The following is an 11,697-nucleotide window of genomic DNA, read 5'->3' as shown; positions in this document are numbered from 1 at the left end:
CTTCCCTGCTCCCTAGTCAGTCTCCACACAAAGCCAACATAGGCAATGATTTATTTTTGCAAGGGGTGGGTGCAAGTAGCTGGTCTTGCCTAGGGTGCAAAATAGTCCACTGACCCTGCCTGTAGGAACCCATGTCACCCTAAGTTGCTTAATACCATCAAGCTGTGTCCAAATTTTTATTTTTTTCCAGTTCGTTTTTGTAGAAATCGGGGATAAGGTTTGGGCCGCTTCTCGGCCTTTTGGCTAAGATCAAGTGTAGTATCTGTTCTTATCAATGTCCAGCGGGGGTGCTCCATGGTCATTCTAGCTTTGCGGGGATGACCGGTTGTATAGTACCCCTGCTGGTATGATGGGGGTCCTAATGGCTATTACAGGGGGAACAGAACCCGGGATGCCCACACGTAGCTGGGGCCTGGAAGTAATTCCCCTTTGGAACGTCAGAGGGACCCAGTTCCTCCTGATTTGAATGGTCTACCTTGGTCTGGCCAGGGGTCGGGAAGGCAGAAAGTCCGCAAACACAGTGCCCCCTGAGTAGTTGCCTCAGGGGTGCTCTGAGTAGCACTTGGGTGTGGGACCCCACGTTGCGAAAGAGCACAAGGTCACAGAGTTTAAACACTTTTTGCACTGCGCCTCTAGGACCGGGCCTTTTGGCTAAGTTCTGGGCAATTTTTGTTACAGGCCTCAGGGCCTGGTCAGTGCACAATTTGGCACGACCACTTTTTTATTTTCTATTTAATTTATTTTTCTCCCACTGTTTCACTTTCACTCTTATGTGTGTTTTTCTCACAGGATGGAGGGTGTGGGTCCGCGGGCCTGCCCTGAAGTCTAGGGGGAGGATGTGTGGCCTTTTGGTTCCTTCCTCCCCTGTCCCTGGGGGGTTTTCTCTTCGGGAGAGCCCCCTGACCAAGTACTGAGTGTCCGGCTTCGGCTGGACACAAGGAACGGTGGTCCACCAGGCCTTTTGGCCAGGAGGACCAAATGGGAACCTTGTCCCTGTCAGGAGCTTCGTGCCTCGGGGGATCAGGGTAGTGGTCCATCCCCTTCGGGGGAAGGACAAAGCACACCCCTAAGTGCACTTTTTGTGTGGTGTTTTGCACTTGCACTTTTTTGTGAACACTTGCGGGTTTTTCGTTTTTCGCACATTTGCGAACTTAAAAAAGAAAAAAAAAAAGTAAGCTCAACCCAAGCTGTTTGCTGAACAGGAGAACTAAATGGTCAGATTTGGCCAGTTCATCTACCACAGTTCCCACCACCCACAGTCCTCACATTGTACTCAAGCAAGTGGGCCCCCAAGTGAAATCATTGACAGTCTATGGCTATGATCAGATCATCAGTGATGTCAGCCAGGTTTCTGGGCACCAAGGTTTACAATCCTGAAGGGTCAGGGAACTGTCAGTTGTAGTGAAATGAGTGGGAGAGGAGCAAGTACCCCCCCCCCCCTTCTTTTTTTTTTTTTCCCCATGTGTGGGGGGGGGGGGGGAGCTACAGATTCTGATTACCCTCACATCCAATGCAATTTTTTTTTTTTTTTTTATAAACCGACCCCTATGTGGATGATTTACTAAATGGTATCTCTGGTGAAAACAAGAAGCTCCCCTTGCAGTGGGACGGCCACGACACTTCAAGGGTTAAATGCTCTATGCCTAGACTGTATTGGGGACTTGGTGACCTTGTACCTCGCTCCCCCACTGGTGGGCGCTTAAATCCTCACCCTGATTTTTCCAGCTTGTGGGCGGTCCCTTCACATTCTCACATACAACGCAGGGTTAATGGTCTTGTATTTGATGTCAAATGCCAGAGCGTGAGGGAGAAGAGACCGCCAGACCTGGACCTTTCAGAGTGGAGGATCAGGTAAGCAAAAGTTCCTGGTAAGTCACCCTCAGCCTAAATCGGCATTCCCTCCTGCAGTACCGGGGGCAGCCTCACAGCAAGGGGGGTGTCTGCAGAGTTCAGCTTTTTAAAGGGATATTCGTGAATAAGGGAAACCTGGGATTGGACACCCAATCATGGCAAAGGAAATAAAGGAGGGAACTTTGTCTTAATATTTAATTGATATGAACAACTTGTGTAATCTGCTTAGTTGATGAATGGATACAAGGAAGGAAGGAAGGATTAAGGGGTGAATGGATACAAAGATGGACAGATGAATGGAAGGATGCATACAAAGATGGATGGGGTGAATGGATGCAATGATGGAAGGATGAATGGATATAAAGATGGACAAATGGATACAAGGAAGGAAGGATGAAGGGGTGAATGGATACAAAGATGGACAGATGAATGGAAGGATGCATACAAAGATGGATGCAATGATGGAAGGATGAATGGATATAAAGATGGAAGGATGTATGGCGTGAATGGATGCAAAGATGGACAGATGAATGGATACAAAGTTGGACACTGCAGATTGGTAGATCACTAACTAAATGGTAATCTGCAATAACTGTCAATTATTTTGCTACATTTTGTGTACTCTTCAATATTGTCCTTCATCCTGTAAATGTTATCTGTGTTTCACTTTACAGAAGTGCCATTTGTACCGATATATCCGCCATTTCCACGCCGAGGTATGTACTGCTGGGGGGGGGGGGGACGACGACTCAGTGAATGGAATAAAACATGCGGCTATTTGTGTGAATGGAGTTGTGTGGATTTCCCACGGCTTAACTATCGACAGATAACAGAGCAATCCCAGCACAGCGCTACCTCAGGGCAGGTATATGGGGGATGGGGTGTAATTCTAGAGAACCAATAAAAAGCATCAGATCCTCCAACCCAAATCACAGAAAAATGATTTTCACGCTGGTATTTTGGTATTCCTGAGCACACGTGAAGCCTTTGGTTAATAGAAGTGTACCTTGATTACTTTTTTTTTTTTTTTTTAAGCCAACAAATGTGAAAAGATGCAATTTTAGTATAACTAGTGTTAGTTTAGGACATGGGACTGGCTTCACACATCCCCGAAAAATGTCGTCATAGTGCCCATTTGTAGCACGTTCAGTCCTTCTGCCCCCCTGCTGCATCCCCTCCTACCCCACAGCAATTCTGTTCTAATTAATCAAAGCCGGAATTGCTGTGTAAATGCAGAAGCTCTAGAGCAGTGGTTCTTAACCTTTTTGGAGGTACTGAACCCCACCAGTTTCATATGCGCATTCACCGAACCCTTCTTAATTGGAAAAATAAAATATGATTTTTAAAATTCAAAACATAGGTATATATTTATACATAGGTGCACAAAATGAACAAAACCATTAAAACATGATTTTCACACAAAAACAAAATAATGAATATTTACCGCAAATCAGTGCGACTTCTGCTGTTGTCTTTCAGAGGCCAGTTCAGAAATACGCGGCATTACCTTGGCAAGTGCCACTCTCATGTCATTTTCGTAACAAAGTCTGTTCCTTTTCTTCGTCTTTATGTCCAGCATCCTCAAAGGATTGCTCGCAAAGATATGTTGTAACAAACTGTATGAAAATTCATCCCCCATAGTAATTCATCCCCCATAGTAATTCATCCCCCATAGTAATTCATCCCCCATATAGTAATTCATCCCCCATATAGTAATTCATCCCCCATATAGTAATTCATCCCCCATATAGTAATTCATCCCCCATATAGTAATTCATCCCCCCTATAGTAATTCATCCCCCCCATGTAGTAATTCATCCCCCCCATGTAGTAATTCATCCCCCCCATGTAGTAATTCATCCCCCCGTGTAGTAATTCCATCCCCCCGTGTAGTAATTCCATCCCCCCGTGTAGTAATTCCATCCCCCCGTGTAGTAATTCATCCCCCCGTGTAGTAATTCATCCCCCCGTGTAGTAATTCATCCCCCCATGTAGTAATTCATCCCCCATATTAAGTCCCCAAGTCCCCCCTGTGTCAATTCACTTACCTTTGCTCCGCGTGTTCCTCTCGCTGTATTCCCGCGCCGTTCCGGTCTTCAGGGTGAACTGTGAGAGGAGCCTAGCTCCTCTCACGTTCGTCACGCTGCCCCGCCTACACACATCCTGACAGCCAATCACTGGCTATCAGGATGTGAGTGGCAGCGAGACTGGCCAATCATTGCATTTGAGTCCCTGCCGCCCGAGAGGAGGGAGGGAGGGGAGCGGGCGCCCGGCACACAAGAGCCGCGGCTTGCCGACCACTGGGCATGTCATCACAAATCATATGAGTCGGGTGTGGGTCACCTCCGCCGAACCCCCGAGACTGACTCACCGAACCCCTGGGGTTCGATCAAACCCAGGTTAAGAACCACTGCTCTAGAGGTTGTTAGCTGCAGAAGATAAATACTAACAAATACTTTGCATCTTTCTCTCCCAGAGATACAAAATATCATTTGTATCTCTCTAGCTCCCATCTGATCGATATTTATAAAAGTAACGTTTATAAATTTTCACACATGGTACAGAGGTAAAAAGTATGTTTTGGTTTTTGGTTTTGTTTGGTTTGTTTTTAATAAACATCGATCAGATGGGAGATTGATTAGACAGGAGATGGAGAGATACAAAGTATCTGTAAACCTCAATGTTTACAATGTTACTTTGTATCTCTAGCTCCCATCTGATCGATATTTATAACCAAAGTAACATTGTTTGTAAACATTGAGGTTTACAAATACTTTGTATCTCTCCATCTCCTGTCTAATCAATCTCCCAAGTATTTGTAAACCTCAAGATTAGAGATGAGCGAAGTATTCAAAAATTCGATTCGGCGAATTCGTGGAAAAATTTTGATTCGAGTCGAATATATTCGCTGCGAATTTAACTTATAAAAAGGGTGTTTCTAGGCTTCAGAGAGCCTTTATATTAGTGCAGAACACTGTACCTTTAATTTAAATGCCCTTGGAGTCTGCTGGGGAAGAGAAATAATACTGACAGTCAGTATGACATGCAGATGAGTGCCGTCGATCTTAGAATCACCGCACACTTCACTCATTTGGGCAGTCACGGGGCCAAAACCAGAGTGTGGAGCCACAGTGTGGCGGTGGAGGCAGCAGCAATGGGAGGCCATACAGCACCCTATGACAAAATGGAAACCACCAGCAGTGTGAGGAGACCTGAAAGTGGCACATGGCAGAGTCTGGCGATGGAGACAGCAGCAATGGGAGGCCGTACAGGGACCCATGACACACTCTGGACCTGGCAGCAGCATGAGGAGGCGGTACAGGGGCCCATGACAGATTACGGGCCTGGCAGCTGCATGAGGAGTCAGTACGGGGGCCCATGACACACTCTGGACCTGGCAGCAGCATGAGGAGGCGGTACAGGGGCGCATGACAGATTACGAGCCTGGCAGCAGCAACTTGGACAGGAGGACGTTCAGTTTCTGCACTGTCTGGTGCGTGCTCGCAAACTGTTGTCTCTTGGAAACGGATTCCAAGAAAGACTGCTGACGGAATCCGTGAAGAGGAGTAGCAGGAGAAGGAGCATCTGAACGAGCGGAATATGCCAACAAGCGACAACAGGGGCCCATGACAGATTACGGGCCTGGCAGCAGCATGAGGAGTCGGTACGGGGGCCCATGGCAGATTAGGGGCCTGGCAGCAGCTATGGGAGGCCCGTAATCTGCCAGCACCCTATGACAAAAAATGGAACACACCAGCAGTGTGAGGAGACCTGAAAGTGGCACATGGCATGAGACACTGTGGACCTGGCAGCAGCATGAGGAGGCGGTACAGGGGCCCATGGCAGATTAGGGGCCTGGCAGCAGCTATGGGAGGCCCGTAATCTGCCAGCACCCTATGTCAAAAAATGGAACACACCAGCAGTGTGAGGAGACTTGAAAGTGGCACATGTTTGGGGCATGATTCATGGCGGATTTAGTCAGTTGTGTCAGGAACTGGTGGTTTGAAATCCAGACTAATCCACGCCTGATTCATTTTCACAAACGTGAGTCTCTCCACACTTTGGGTGGACAGTCGTGTCCTCCGGAGTTACAATACCTCCTGCCGCACTAAACACGCGCTCCGATGCCACGCTACTGGCCAGGCATGACAGCCTTTCAAGGGCAAATTCAGCTAGTTGGGGCCAAAGGTCAAGTTTCGTTGCCCAGTAGTCAAGGGGATTGTCTACCTCTGTTGGCAGGGTGCTGTCCAAGTAGGCCCAAGCCTGTTGTTTGAGGTCCTGCTCCAGGTCCACCTGATGCTGCTGCTGCTGCGGCTGGTTAGTAGTTTCCTCACTGCGCTGGTGAAGAAAGCTACTCATCATCGACTGCAGACTGAGGCAGCCGCTGCTGGTGGAGCTGCCACTGCTCCTACCACCCCACCCCTCCCCTGCTGCCATGGCAGCGGAACGCGAGCGCACAGGGCCCACAGTGTCTGAGGATGGACGTTGGCGCACAAAGGCAGAGACCAACTGACTACATAGGTGGTTTTTATAGTACGTTATTTTGGCCTCCCTCTCAGCAGGTGTGAAAGGCCACCATTTTTGAACGGTAGCGAGGGTCCAACAAGGTGGACAGCCAAAAGTCATCCCTCTGTCTGATGGTTATTATTCGGCTGTCGCTACGCAAGCAAGCGAGCATGCTATGGGCCATTTGTGCCAAGGAATGCGAGGGACTCCCTGCCTCCATCTCCACAGCATACTGCCACGGTGCGTCTGGGTCCTCTGTCTCCTCCTCCTCTACCAGATGCTCCTGCTCCTCCACTCCTGTCCGCTGAGTGGAAAAACCACCCCTTTCACTCAATAATTCCTGAGCACAAATGTCCTCCTCTACCTCCTCCTCTTCTTCCTGTCCTGCCACCACAGGGGTCATGTGGCGTTGAGATCTGTGTGCCACGTCTACCGCACCCTGACCAGCCATTGTTAACAGCATTTGTTCCAGGACGTGCAACAGAGGAATGACGTCGTTCATCCCATAGTCCTGCCGACTCACGAATAGCGTGGCCTCCTCAAAGGGCCTGAGCAAGCGGCAGGTGTCACGCATGAGCTGCCAATGGCTGACATCGAAGTTACACAGGGGAGTACCTTTATCCGCTTGTAACATCAGGAAATCGGTGATGGCCTTTCGCTGTTCGTAAAGGCAGTCTACCATGTGTAGGGTTGAATTCCACCTTGTTGCAACGTCGCAGATCAGGCGATGCTGTGGAATTCCGTTCTGCCGCTGCAGCTCAAGGAGGGTGTCCTTTGCGGTGTAGGAATGGCTGAAATGCATGCAAAGTTTACGTGACATTTTAAGGATGTCTTGCAGTGGGATGGTGGATTTTAGGAACCGATTGACAACCAGATTGAACACGTGAGCCATGCATGGCGCATGGCATAACCTTCCTTGACGCAGAGCAGACACCATGTTCTTTCCGTTGTCGGTCAACATGGTTCCGATTTTCAGTTTGCGCGGAGACAGCCATCTCTCGATTTCTCTGTTCATTACACTGAGAAGTTCCTCCCCTGTGTGACTACGTTCGCCTGGACCTGGCAGCAGCATGAGGAGGCGGTACAGGGGCCCATGGCAGATTAGGGGCCTGGCAGCAGCTATGGGAGGCCCGTAATCTGCCAGAACCCTATGACAAAAAATGGAACACACCAGCAGTGTGAGGAGACCTGAAAGTGGCACATGGCAGAGTGTGGCGATGGAGACAACCCACCGACTGTTTTGCTCGCTGCCAAGCTGCCACCCTCTTCTCCTGATGATGCGGAAGCAATAGCCTGATGACGACGAGGCTGCCAAGTGCAATCAGCCTCATCATCATCAATTAGGGTCTCCGCCTCACTACTAGCCCCCTCGGCTGCGTGTGGGTCAGGAGACAGACCTGTCTCTACACCGGCTACCGAGCCACTCTCCTCGCCACTACTTCTTTGCCTGGCTGCTGAAGAGGCGGATGTCTCCCCCCATTCCTGACCACCCTCTGTTAGCTCTTCCTCACTGTACTGGATGACACCGGGAGCACTGGCCTCTGGCTGCGAATAGTGCTGCCTCGACCCCTTCCTCTGCTGCCACGTCTGCTCGCTCCTAAAACATTGCCTCCTCTGCCACTCCTCTGCATGTTGTCTGACATACTCTTTAATTAAACGATTCTGTGTCTGTCCCCGAGTAACAATTCTGTGTCTGTCCCCGAGTAACAGTTCTGTGTCCCTGAGTAACAGTTCTGTGTCCCTGAGTAACAGTTCTGTGTCTGTCCCTGAGTAAGAATTCTGTGTCTGTCCCTGAGTAACGTTTCTGTGGCCCTGAGTAACGTTTCTGTGGCCCTAAGTAATGTTTCTGTGTCCCTAACTCTCTCCCTGAATACAGCCAGGTCTGCCTCTGTTGAATGACTGGAGGCAAATGGAGAATTCTAAAATGGCCGCCATTTATAGCTCGACTATTACACTGTGCGTGCTGGCTGGCTGCTGATTGGCTAATGCGATCACATGTCATGAATTAATGCATTATGGGTCAGCGCGCCTTGTCTGCGCGCCTTCCCAGACATCCCCGCTCCGTCGCCGCACATGTCGCCGCCATTTTAGGAAAAATTTCGATTCGCGCATCCGAAGTCTGCTTATTTTCGGATTCGACGCGAATTTAAATTTTCCTAATATTCGAAACGAATTCCACTTTGCCTACTTCGATTCGCTCATCTCTACTCAAGATAATAATAAAAATGTGATAAATATACAAATCACAAAGAGCGCAAACCAAATCACACAGCTAAATATAACCACCACCAAATAAGTGCATATTAACCCCTCGCCCTCCTGAGGATTTACCCCCTTAATGACCACGCCTCTTTTTGCTACTCGGCGCTGCACTAATTCAACTGATAATTGCGCAGTCATGCAACGCTGCACCCAAATGGAATTTATGTCCTTTTTTTCACACAAATAGAGCTTTCTTTCGGTGTAATTTGATCACCTGTGCGCTTTTTATTTTTCACGCTATAAACAAAAAAAGGCCAAAAACTTTGAAGAAAAACAATATTTTTTTACTTTCAGCTATAAAAAATATACAGTTGTGTCCAAAATTATTCAACCCCCACTGAAATTGAGTGTTTTGGCCAGTTTGACATTGCTTTTGATCATTCAGTCATCTTGCTTACATTTACATTAAAGAGGCACTTGTAGGTCAGACAAATATAACATAACAGTTATAATGAAATAACCACAAATGTCTTTTCTGTGCTCACAGCATTATCAGTTTTATTCAACCCCCAAGTGACATTCAATCTTAGTACTTAGTACAGCATCCTTTTACAGTTATAACAGCTTTTAAACGTGAAGCATAGCTTGACACAAGTGTCTTGCAGCGATCTACGGGTATCTTCGCCCATTCTTCATGGGCAAAGGCCTCCAGTTCAGTCACATTCTTAGGCTTGCGCACTGCAACTGCTTTCTTTAAGTCCCACCAGAGGTTCTCAATCGGATTTAAGTCTGGTGACTGCGATGGCCACTCCAAAATGTTCCAGCCTTTCCTCTGCAACCATGCTCTAGTGGACTTGGAGGTATGCTTGGGATCATTGTCCTGTTGAAAGGTCCAACGTCTCCCAAGCCTCAGGTGTGTGACGGACTGCATCACGTTTCCATCCAATATCTCCTGGTACTGAAGAGAATTCATGGTACCTTGCACACGCTGAAGCTTCCCTGTACCTGCAGAAGCAAAACAGCCCCAAAGCATGATTGACCCTCCACCATGCTTCACAGTAGGCAAGGTGTTCTTTTCATCATAGGCCTTGTTCTTCCTCCTCCAAACATAGCGTTGATCCATGGGCCCAAACAGTTCTAATTTTGTTTCATCAGTCCACAGAACACTATCCCACAACTTTTGTGGTTTGTCCACATGGCTTTTGGCATACTGCAGTCGACTCTTCTTATTCTTTGGAGACAGCAAGGGGGTACGCCTGGGAGTTCTGGCACGGAGGCCTTCATTACGCAGTGTGCGTCTTATTGTCTGGGCTGAAACTTCTGTACCCACATCTGACAAATCTTTTCTCAGTTCCTCAGCAGTCACACGGGGACTTCTCTCCACTCTACGCTTCAGGTAGCGCACAGCAGTCGAAGTCAGCATCTTCTTTCTGCCACGACCAGGTAGCGTTTCAACAGTGCCCTTTGCCTTGAATTTGCGAATGATGCTTCCTAAGGTGTCTCTTGGTATGTTTAACATCTTTGCAATCTTCTTATAGCCATTGCCCTTCCTGTGAAGAGAAATCACCTCTTCTCTTGTCTTCCTGGACCATTCTCTTGCCTTCACCATGTTTGTAACCACACCAGTAAATGTCTAGAAGGAGCTGAGTATCACAGTCATTTTAAAGCTGCCTAATTGGTGCTTATTATGCTTGATTGCTGCTCGGTGACATCCACAGGTGTTTTCAATACCTGATGGAAAGCACCTGTATGAACCTCTGTTCTTCAGAGTGGTAGTCTTTAAGGGGTTGAATAATTGTGGCAATGAAGAAACCACATAAGAACCATTTACTACTGTATTACATAAACAATTGATGTCATTTTAGTTGCATTTGGGTAGTTACAACGTCCTTGTAGGATTTGATTCTGAATACAATTCCAAATGTACACTATAGTCCCTAAACCCCTTTACAGCATTGGGGGTTGAATAATTTTGGACACAACTGTATAGTAAACTCAAAGTTGGTTATAAATTTAGGCCAAAATGTATTCTGTTCCATGTTTTTGGTAAAAAAAATCCCAATAAGTGTATATTGATTGCTTTGTGGAAGTTATAGAGATACAAACTATGGGAGAGATACTGCAATTTACGCCATTTTTTTGCTATACAGAGCTGCGCTAATTTAACGGACAATTGCGCGGTCATGCAATACGGTACATAAATGAAATTTACATCCTTTTTTTTTTTTTTCCCCACAAATTGAGCTTTCTTTCGGTGGTATTTGATCGCCTGTGCGGTTTTTGTTTTGCGCTATTAAAAAAAAAAGGCTGACAATTTTGACGAAAAAAAACAATATTTTGAACTTTTTGCTATAAAACATGTCCAGTAAAAAAAAAAGCAAAAATCAAATTTAGTCATAAATTTCTGCCAAAATGCATTCTGTGACATGTCTTTGCTAAAAAACCAAATACGTGTAAATTAATTGGTTTACGTGAAAGTTATAGCGTTTACAAATGGCGGGAAAGATACTGGGATTTTTAATTTTTATTTATACTAATAATGGCGCCGATCAGCGACATATGGCGGCGACCAGCGACTTATGGCAGGACAGCGGCGGACATTTTGACACGGGGGGGGAACTGACTTGGGGTCACTGACATCCCCAGTGACACCAATACAGTGATCAGTGGAAAAAAAACCACTGAAACTGTACTAATGTCACTGGGGAGGAAGGGGTTAACATTTTTAGAATTTGCAGTGCAAGGGGAGTGCTTTACTAGGGGGTGGGGGTGTGTACTGGATGGGGGGGGGGGAGCTGATCGAGGGAGAGAAACTCTGCAGCTTCTCACAAGCTGTCAGAGAACTGACACAGAACAGGGCTGTGTGTAAACAATGCAGCCCTGCTCTGTGTCAGCGATCACCGGCAATCGCGGGGAAAAGGCCCGTAAAAACCGGCCGTGACCCGTCGGCTGACACCCGCGGGCCAGGTAGGGCGGGCACACGCCTTGCGCGTGCCCCCTACCTGTTTTGAAGGCAGCCGTTTTAAAACGTGCTTTTGCCTACGAGCGCCGCCCTGCCACCGTTTATATGCGGTGGCTGGGCGGCAAGTGGTTAATAGTTCAAACAAAAAATAAAGAGGGAATCTCAATATAGTCCAT

At 47.4% G+C, this 11,697-nt stretch overlaps 1 protein-coding gene and 1 pseudogene across 1 annotated transcript in view; both read left to right on the top strand.

Moving 5' to 3' along the window:
* LOC149449593 (cytosolic phospholipase A2 gamma-like) overlaps positions 1–11,697 on the top strand; it is a 109,543-nt gene that overhangs the window by 35,413 nt on the left and 62,433 nt on the right. The window lies entirely within an intron of this gene.
* Positions 224–341, top strand: LOC149449594 (U2 spliceosomal RNA; annotated as a pseudogene).

Source organism: Staurois parvus, unplaced genomic scaffold (genome assembly GCF_062004578.1).
Source record: "Staurois parvus isolate SC_StPar_1 unplaced genomic scaffold, SC_StPar_1.0 ptg000611l, whole genome shotgun sequence".
Taxonomy (NCBI): domain Eukaryota; kingdom Metazoa; phylum Chordata; class Amphibia; order Anura; family Ranidae; genus Staurois; species Staurois parvus.
Note: the sequence above shows the minus strand (reverse complement) of the source record. Positions and strands in the feature narration are given on the sequence as shown.